The sequence below is a fragment of the Echeneis naucrates genome, chromosome 16 (assembly GCF_900963305.1).
Source record: "Echeneis naucrates chromosome 16, fEcheNa1.1, whole genome shotgun sequence".
NCBI lineage: Eukaryota > Metazoa > Chordata > Actinopteri > Carangiformes > Echeneidae > Echeneis > Echeneis naucrates.
Window position 1 is genome coordinate 7,321,638 of NC_042526.1, and position 10,636 is coordinate 7,332,273.

Sequence of the window (10,636 nt, forward strand, 5' to 3'; positions counted from 1 at the left end):
GCCATGTTGACATTGGGGTGCTCTCAAAAGTGGGGAAGTGTCATAACAACATCATACATCACCATATCAATTGGAATAAAAGGATGTGATGTATATAACTTGGAAAAAAACAGTCGATTTGACCAGTAGATTTTCTCCCAGTCTTTCTACACCAACTTGCTTTGTCGGCCATGACAGTGGGTGGATGAAGGTATGTGATTTAGTGCAGTTGGTCCTAACAACCTCTGTGTCCTTGTGACGAGGACACACGGCCTCAGGGTGTTGGCATGGAGGATGTGCCTTGGACCGCCTGGCACCTCGCCTGGCACCACGCGTGGCAACACGTCCACACTCTGCCGCCCTTCTGATGGATTGGGCTGTCTCTGGTGCCACCTTCATGAAATCACTTTTTGATTTGTTGTCATGTTTTTCTCCCATTTTTCCCTGCTACTTAGGTTTTTCACGGATAAGAACACCCTCTGGTCAGGTATTACAAGAGTGATTAAATTAACCTTCAATAAATCAACATAATAGAGCATTACCTGTGAGTTCGTGTGCGTGCCTGCCCAACAGTATGAAGGTGTGCTATCAGGAGGTCAACATCAAATGTCCATCCATGACTACTGCATGAAACACAGTTGCCCCGTGGCTGGAGCTGCTCTTTTCAATGTGCCATTTCACAGGAAACACATCAATAAGGCGCGATTACAAGGCTGACAAAATTAATCTCAACTGTCATTTCACAGAGCTCGGGTTTGAGAGTGCTCTGATCAAGTTACATTAGCGGGAAGCTACTGAATGATTTGGAGTGAAATCAAAATCCATTTGACTCCCCTTCTGTTTGGCTAAGGCTTATTATCATCAAAAACCATTTCCTATCAGATACAAATGGCCTTTATGAGTGCATTTTAATCAAGGTTTCTGAATTTATTTAATACACACGATATTTTGTTCTAACTGTTGCTAGCGTAGACGCTGACATCCAAGGCAGAGAATCTGTTGTACGTTGTGACACTTAGAGTGAGTGTGTCAGGCCTGCAGTGCAAAAACACCATAAGTCTCGCAAGCAAAAATAGAAACAATATTTTACATGTATAAAAGTAGAAATACTACCCTTTACATATGTAACATTAGGCTATTTCAAATATAAAATGTCATTTTAAACCAAGGAATGTTTGTGGTACTATTTATGGTCTGCATTTTGAATAAAGTCATGTGATGCCTTTGTATGTGTTAATTTGAGCCTGAAGTAACGACAACTCAACACTTCACCATGTGATTTATTGAGATGGATAGATTTTTTTACAGAGAGCCAAACAATTTTCAACACAGTGCTCACAATTTCCCATCATAAAACTCATTCCTGACAGAGAAACAAGCTGAAACCTCAAGACAACTCATTCTTTCCATCTGGGCTGTCTTCAGTGTCCTTCAGAAGGAAATCTTGACAGCTCTGTCCGTAGAAGGAAGGCAAACTCAGGACATCTGCTTCTCTGCTTTACAGAGACATGGCAGGGATTTTGACACAGGGTGTCAGTGTCTGGGTAATCTGACAAGACAAGCCTCATGTTTTATCGGACCCTTCAAAAAATGTGCCACCGTCGCTCTGGCTTGTGTCTTCCGTACATCATTCTGTCTTCTGCCTGACTGTTAAGCATTGTGTAGGTGGCGCTGAAATGGACTGTCCCGTAAAACAGACCAAAGAGGGTTGAAAAGGAAAAAGAGAGAGACACAGAGAGAGACAGAGGGAAAAAAAAGAGGAGTCAGACCCGTGACCTCTTCGGCCGTGCGATGTGTCTGGAGCTGGCAGGGGACGCAATTGAGAGTGACACTCCTGGTTGGAGCTGCCAAACTGCCACTTCCTGTCCTCTTTATTCACACATAACAGGAGTTTAAGCTGGACATCTGAAGAGCGGAGAACAGACATGTGTCTCCTTGTACAGCCATTGTCATTATTGTGGTTCAGAACCACAACTGCCAAAATCACAGTCCAACACCCGTCTGCCAAAGAAGGTCCATAAAAGGGGAAAAACGGGAGTAGAGCGGCGTGATGGGTGAAGATAAATGGTTGTGTTTCTTTTTCTCGAAATTGACTGATATATGAAACTTTCTTCATCATTATTGTTCCCTCTGTTCAACTCCTTATGCCTCCCTCTGGTGTGTCATTGGATTTGGGAGTCCTCTGTGTCTCAGTGCGATCAAATTGCTTTGGAATTGGAGAAATTTGACTCATAATTTTGACGTTTTGTGTTGAATAACCCTTTAACTTTGTTAGGCTCAAGTTTGTCAATTCTCCTCTTCTGCTCTCTCCTTTAATGGCTTTGTTTTTCTCCTTCCCAGCATCCCTAATAATGCTCGTGTCTGAGATGGGTCACTTTCACCAATACAAATAAGATTCAAAGTCATGTGTCCAGCTCCAGGTTTTCATTGAATTCTGTCCCCTTAGGTCAAGTTTGTTTTATTTCTCTGATATTCCTGTCCTTCCTGCCTTTGTCTTACAACTATATTCATCTCTCGATCTGCTCTTTTTTTCTTTCTCTCTCGCTCTCTTCGGGCATAGACACGCTCTCACTCGCACACACGCACACATTATCCTTGGGCTATTACCAGGATAAGTCAATTTGATCCATCCAAGGCAGTGGATGTCATTTTATTCATATATTTTCAAGCCTGGTGACTTTATTAAAGGCTACTGCTTCAATCTATCCTGAATGGATGAATGCACCCACTGATGAAACACAGGAAAAAATGAGGCTCACACAGCCTGAAATGACCACAGCCAATCAGCCTGTCATTTTATAACATGTTCTCAAATTCTGTATTTTATATGAAATCGAAAACAGCTTGGTGGCACTGAAGCTTTTGGCACAATGTTTTCTATTCATCTGTGAGTGAAGAGACAGAGAGCTGCCTGCCCGCCTTCCAATGACAAGAGAATGGCTGTTGAGACTTCCAGCTTGGGGGAAAAAATGAGATGTTACAGTCAGTGGAGGCACAGAGCAGAGAAAGTTGGAGACGAGACAAAAATGTGTCTATTCATGCCAACTGGTGTCCTGACCCTCCTCCAGGCTGCCATTGCCTTCTGTCAGGAGAAAGAATTAAAGGGCCATTCACCAGACATGAAGACTTCCACTTCTGTCCGAGCAGGCCTCATCCGCTCTGTCCCATCCCGCTCTTACTGCTTTTAGGTCCCTCTGACACTTAATAGGTGCTGAAAGAGTCAACTTCCCACATACGTTCATTCAGAAAAAAAAAAAAAATGTAGGTGCTGTCTCTTTAAGGTGAATATGGAAATGCCAGAGTGCACATAGCCAATTAGTCTTCCAGAGAAGAGGGGAAGGTCGGATAGAGTTCAGAGGGAGAGCGATGACTGATGGTTAGAGGGACTATAGTGTCTGCTGCGGCACCTCAAAGACCAGGCTGGATGTGAACTGGTCCAACCGAGCTTGGACTGGACCAAAGACAACCAGAGCTAAACCGAAGTCATAGTGTGTTGGGTCTATTGCTGACTGGACCAACAACTCATGGAAAACCTGTTCTTTCTCTTTACAGTTCAACGTGAACTTAAACATGTGTATGTGCTGTTATTTCCAGCAGAGCGAAGACAATTTTCCGTATTAGGTTTCCATCTTAATAATGGCTCATAAGAAGCTGATTACTGCAATAGTACAATTTCTATCATTTCTAGTATTTGCCAACATAAGTCTTATTCTCATATTTTGTCCAAAATGTTTTATTCACAAAGACTGCAGCAGTGATATGGGAAACATATTTGCTTAAGAGAGACTCCAGCTGTGGCAAGCCCCCACAGTTGTCTCAAAAAAAAAAGCTTGGATTCACAGAAATCTTTTATCCAATTGGAAGTAAAGACATAAAATTGTCTGCTAGACCCATAGAAATCCCTGCAGCTGTTGTAGTGTAGATATATAGCATGGTAAATCCACTTTATTCTAAGGAAGTGACCGTTTATAACACACTTACGTCTGGCAAAAAAGGGGTTCTGCCCTTTGATGTTGCTCGCCAAAGAATCTGAGATGCAACGAGGATCCTGCCAGGAGAACTGCACCCGTCATCTCATCATAGTACACCACCGTAGCTGTGAATGTACGTAGTCTCATAGATCCTGGTGGAAGAGTTGAAGCACCAGCAAAAAGCGTTCCATGAAGAATCAGTAGAATAATACTAGTGAAGAGACTAATACTAATGAGGTGATGTAATATTTAATAAAAAAAACGGTGCTGTAGAAAACTAACTCAAGGCTCGATTTTATGTTAAATTCCGTCTTTAACTTTCCTAATTTATTGGTGCGCACAGTTCGTTTGATGTCAAGTGTGTATGCAAAAGGAAGGATTGTGTTTTGAAGTAAAAGTTCAGGACGGATAATCTAGAGCAACTGTTTTTAAAAGAGAGACATCGATTGTGGCCTGAAGTGACTATACCTACACCAAATCAAGTTATCAAATCAGAAACACACACGATTGGTGACTCTTAAATTGTCTGTCTCTGTATGTCAGGCCTGCGTCCTGTCCAGGCTGAATTCAGCCCTCGCCCAATGTCAGCTGCGATTGGCCTCAGCCTTCCTGCGACCCCGATAGATAAGTGCTATAGATAATTGATTGACGAAAGGAAAACACCTGAAATCTACAGTTGTTCCCAAAGTCCTGAGACTGAGCAGAGGAACTATGCATTTTGCCACAACAGCTGCAAGGATTTCAAGATTTCAACTTCAGCTGGACTCAGTGAAGACAGATTGGGATGATTCTTATAGAGATGCATTTTTTTCAGACAGCCAAACGTGGCTTGAGTGTTCTTATGAGTCTCCACTACAAGGATGATGAGATGGAAAAATATTTGGTGAGCCTCTTTCCTTTGTTATTTATTTTTACATTGTGAACCCGGGCATCACCCATTGAATACTGAAAGTGAGTACACAGGTAAGTGGTGGAAGTGGAGGATCGGCATCTGCAAGGTGACCCAAACCAGGCTTTGGTGACAACCTGTGGCCCTGTTTTCTGTTTTGATTATCAACGCCAAACAATAAACCAGAAGGCTCCCAAAGCTCAAGATATGAGAGAGAGATATGTGCTATTCTATGTGTGTGTGTGTGTGTGTGTGTGTGTGACAGTTGCAGAATCTAAATTCATCTCCCCTTGCTTCGGAAAGCTTCCCACAGCCCTCCACTGCCTCTTCCACCCACCTCAACTATCAGAGCTGTATCGTTTTGCAAACCTCTGCGGTGATGTTGTCAGGCTTCTCTCTGTGAAGTGGCCCCAGCCATAAAACAACAGTGACGTGAGTGATTGATCCAGCAATGAGGATGGCAATACTCCTCTGCATCAATATGAAGGCAGCCTGCGGGACTGGAGCCCTTTCAGACAGCTCTCTGTTTCTCCTCAGAGGAAAAATCCATACACAATTGATGGCAGTTCAAAGAGAGGCTTTATTGTGGGATATCAAATAAAACATCAGAGAACACAGAGAATGGGAGAGAGAGATAGAATGAGAGAGTGCACGTGAGTGAGTGAGTGAGTGAGTGAGCGAGCGAGCGAGTGACTGAGTGAGTGAGTGAGCGAGTGAGTGAAAGAGAGAGATTATGGTTGTGAAACAGCGAGAGAAAGAAAGAACGATCGGCATTTAGCTTTATCTCCTTTTTGCACCTGAATGGTAATGAACTGGCTGAGATGAAATGGAGAGACTTCATCGTTTGCCGAGGACTTGCAAACAGCATGTGGATGTCAGCAGTATCTATGGCACAATTACATTATATGATCCTGCACGAAAACGGTATGCAGATACTGAGACCAGGTGATTGTATGCGACTGAAGACACCGCAGATAGGCCGGTAAAGGTGTTAAGTATTTATAGGGTTATTTCAGGCTATATGAGAGAAGTGCAAGTAAGAGGGAGAGATATCAGTCGTTTCCTGTCTGTTCTCTGCAGTCTGGCCTTCGGCAAACCCTGTTATGATTTCATCAGCGCTGCTTCTAATCCACTTACTTAATGAAATACATAATTAACACAGCTTAATTGTGGTGGGGACAGTTTTGAGTAAAATCATTTCCTGTGGACTCTGTTTCTGTAATTGAATGTGTGCTTCACACCCGATCAAGACCTCTCAGTTAAAGCAGAGGTTTGTTAGCTTTCCCCGAAGCGCTTTTTTAAATAAGATGTTATATTCTTACTGTCCATGTCTTAATGTTCACCCATTTGTTACCTGGACACTCAGCAATCAGATTCAGTGATGATTTTTATTGATATTTGCAATCTATGAGCTCAAGTTATACTAATTATTTATAACGGTGGAAACAAATGCTGAAATTTTGACCTTTTTTTTTAAATACATGATGCATGAAATATTAGCTGCTGCTGCAGATACAGTGTACTTGAATAATTCATATGCTGCTGATGCATTCCCTTAATTACAAGTCAAAACAAGGTAATATAGTCAGTCATGTCTGGTTGGTGGCATTCATCGGAAATACAGTGTTTAATGTTGCTTTCATTTTTATTCCTCTTCAGTCTTTCTCCCTCCCCTCGCTCTGTCTTGTTCTTTGGTCATGATTGATCGATGTGTCAGGTATGATGGGGCATCATGGCGTTAGAGCGAGTTTGCATCTCAGGCATGTGACTGCAGCAGATGGCACAGCTGAGTATTAGAGTGGGTTCACCTGCTGTTTGCTCTCCTGCATCCTGCTTTACTGCTATCAAATACCACCAAGGGAGAGCAAAGGAGTGAGAGGGAACGAGCGAGGGAGGGAGGGAGGCAAAAGAAAAGTTGCAAGCAAGGCGGGCAGGGAGAGCAGGATTTGGAGAGAAAAGGCAGAAGAGGAGACAAATGGGAGGGAGGGATGAAGGAAAATAAAAACAGAGGGAGATGAGATGAAGACATGATGTGTGAAGAGGAGGGGAGGTTATGTGTGATTGTGCACATGGGGGATGCAAAAAAAAAAAAGACTGCACAATCAAATGTGCTGTATTCTTTTAATGAGCTCTCTCGCTCTTAATTTCCTTTTGTGATTTTCTCTCTCTTGCCTTAAAGTCTCAGTCATAAGACTCAGATCATAAGCTCATAATGACAGGATGTGGTCGAGGATCCATTTAACACCCGTTCCAGACCAGTGGATGAGTACAGATGGAGGGGCTTAAGAGACACACAAAGTAAGTATGACTGATTGCTGAGCCCAGTGACTCCAAGGGACATCCTCTATGTAATTCTCTTAGTGTAGCATAATATCATTTATCCTACAAATAGACATATGACCCTGCAGTACCCGTGTCACTCAGAGTTCAAGACTCAGGAGTGCACTGGAAGGACAGGACACACACTCACACAATCCGTTTAGTGCGCACACAAACATTCGGTTTCACACACATATGCCGGAGCTCATGCACCAATGCTGCCTGGCAAACACAAGTGCACATAGACCCAGATAAGAAACGTCATTCACACATAAACACTCGTGCTCATTACATATGCATAACCAGCATACAGCATCGAGGGCATTGCTGACTAATAGAGGCACTCTGTGTGGCCTGCAAACATAAGCGTGTTATCAGTGATGAATTCCACCACACCTACACACCTTGACAGCAGTCCAACCAACAGCCTCCTCGGCTGCTATCTGCCCTCTACAGCCCTGCTCCTGGGCTGTTTGGGAATGAGTGGCAGGTGTGTGTAAATGCTAGAGCCGATATGTCACAGGCACCAATCTGCAGTCCCCAGGGATTCTACTGGGAGTTCAGCCTGAGTATCACACCGCGGAGAAAACAATTTCTTCTGCCAATACTCCAGCGCATATGAGAAATGTTTTAATATTTGCTGCTGCTTTATGGCCGCGGCTGTGACAGTGATGGAGAAAATGTCAGCTTTTTCCACCCTTAAATGCCACTCTTTGTCTCAGTCTGTTTCTTTTCATTGATCTCTGCCCCTGCCTCAGAATCAATAAAGTCCACCAAACAGTCGCTTGTCTGAGAATGCATTGCCGTCTCTCCCTCTCAGGCCTTTCAGTGATACAGGATTTCACACTTTACTTTCTTTGGCTAATTAGTTATCCAATAAGAGCTCAGCTTGTGGAAGGCAACATGGACAAAGAGAGAAATTGCATTGCAATTCCACAGCTGATTTAGTTGTCAGTCACTGGAAAGAATGCGTGCCCCCCATCTCCATCAACACCGGAGAAAAGGCTAATGCAGATATTGTGTTGGGAAATTTGGATGCTCAATTTACTTTCTTTGGCTCTGAGTTGTAGTTTTGTGTGTTTTGTCTAACTGCAGAAACATTTAGTTCAATAACAGTGGCACAAAAAAGAGGACAACAATACTTCCCTTCTTCCCTCCAGCTCAACAGAGGCTTGTCGATAGTAAGTGACCCAAACTTGCACTCTCACGGGGGGGAGGAGGGTAATTCAGTCAGCGTTGTCACTCAGCTGCAGTCCCCGGTCACCTCTTCCCTCTGGTGCTGCTGCAAAAAGGGAAGAACTAAAGAGATATAGCTGTAACAGTTTAGGGCTCAACCAGGATGGTGAATGTTCTTCATTGACCACAGCCCTTGGGAGAAGACCGTAACTAGAGCCTGTGTCAATTCTGATCAGGCACCTGTAATGTCAGTTAAACAGACATGGGAAGTGATTTAAACCCTGCATCTCTTTAAGTCACGTACATGTGTCATCAGATGACTGCAAGATTACAATTTAATCATGAGCAACAATAGATCCATTTAGCTGAATTGTTGATTCTGGGGGTCAATGAAAGGACTTCAGGCAGAGTGACGATATAATATAATGCATCACTTCCCTTACATGTCAACAGGGCAGACAATTAAAGGTTTGTTCTCACAAGAAATGTCTTCCATTCCTGAGAGTCGAAGGAGGAGGAAGGAGAGGAGGGGGCATGAAAATGATCCCTCCTGAGACGGACTGTACAATGCATTGTCTTTATAGACAAATGTCGATATTCGCACAAGCACAAACATGCACATACAGTGTTTATATTGTACTGTGGCACCCATAAAACACACAGAGAATTCATAAGGTTATAAAATGTAACAATAGATATACAGTAAATCTTGTAATTTGTCTTTTGGGAAGAAAGGAAACAGATGTACAATACCTGGAAGCACCCAACTGTCTGCATGCTGCAGGCGTTTGCAGGTTAATGTTTAAAGCAAACACACCACTTAAAAGGCTTTACAGCTCACTTTAACAATTCACATGTTTTCCCCGTGGTGTACTACGGTTCAATCAATATTTACAGCATGAACAGCTGTTTTCCAAATCCTGTTTCTCACCTTTCATGTTAGTCTCACAGTAAGAGCACAAGCAAACAAGTTCTTCACCTGCAATGACGAACAGAACAATAAGTGACCATTTATGTTTAGCCTTTGATTTTTATTGAAAATTTTAAAAGGAATTGTTCAGTGTTTTGGGAAATGCACTTTTCTGTCTTGCTAAGAGTTAGACAGGGAATTCAACACCTTTAGAATTTATTTCAGTTTTAATTGTGACGGACCGGTTATATAAACACAGAAACTTTACCACGAAATGAGTCCTCGCGACTCAAACGACTATTTTCTGATGTCATAACTCTCCACTATTTATTTTTTATTTATTGAAAATACAATATTAATTAGTCAGCCTGCCAGTCACAGACAAGCTGTATAATATTCTGGGAGCTGTCATTTCACAGCCTCAAACGAGAAATAAAGGTTCTTGACTGAAAAGCCACAGAAATTTAGCCCAAATTTGTCCATCTATTTGGCTACTTCCAGCAGTGACTGACCGTTAGGGTTAGGCATTTCTGTTCATCAGCACAATTTTGCTTGTCTACACTTTTACACAACAGCTGGTGTACTGCCTGGTTCTTTGTCACTCAGAAAAAAGTAAACCGATCCGAAAAGAGTGCAGAGCTCGACACAAAGAGGGGATGTTAAAATACACTGAGATGGTTTTTGGTCATTAAAACCACAATGACATTTATGTGGGTGTCATATCGTCAAATAAAACATCAGGATTTTGGATGGATTTTGTTTGCTGGAATAGTTCCTTGCAGAGCAAATGTTTCTTTCTGCTTTCTTGTCTTCAGGAAAACAGCATATAGAAAAACACAGTATGAAATTTTGACAAAACCAAGGAGAATAATTTAATTAATGGGCTTTATAGCTGCTGCTTAGTGAACCCGTGGACAGCAGAAGTGTACGAGTTCTTTCAATGTTCTTATCCAGATTTCAACATCAGAGTATAATGCTTACAATGTGTCTTCTCTCAGAGCTTACTGTAAAGTTACTGTAACCCTAACCCTAAAGTAAAGTAACCCTAAACCTTCAATTTGTATTTTTCTGTTTGTTGTTTGTTGTTGTTGTTTTTTTTGTTTTTTGGGGTGGGGGGGGTGGTGCAATGTTCTTTTAAAAAATAGCCATTATAATCACACAGATTAGCATCTAATGAATCTGTATTGTATAGTTATAAACATGGAACTTTTCCAAATATTTGCAGTAGATGAAGTTTCACCCAGTGCTGTGAAAAAATGCGATAAAATGTAAATTGATCTTGAAGAGCATCACAGGGACATCTGGAGTTTCTTCCACATATCTCACTGATTCTCAAGAGAGCTACATGCAGAGAGACCGAGCAACAACACTACTGCAAATTATTGGTTTAAA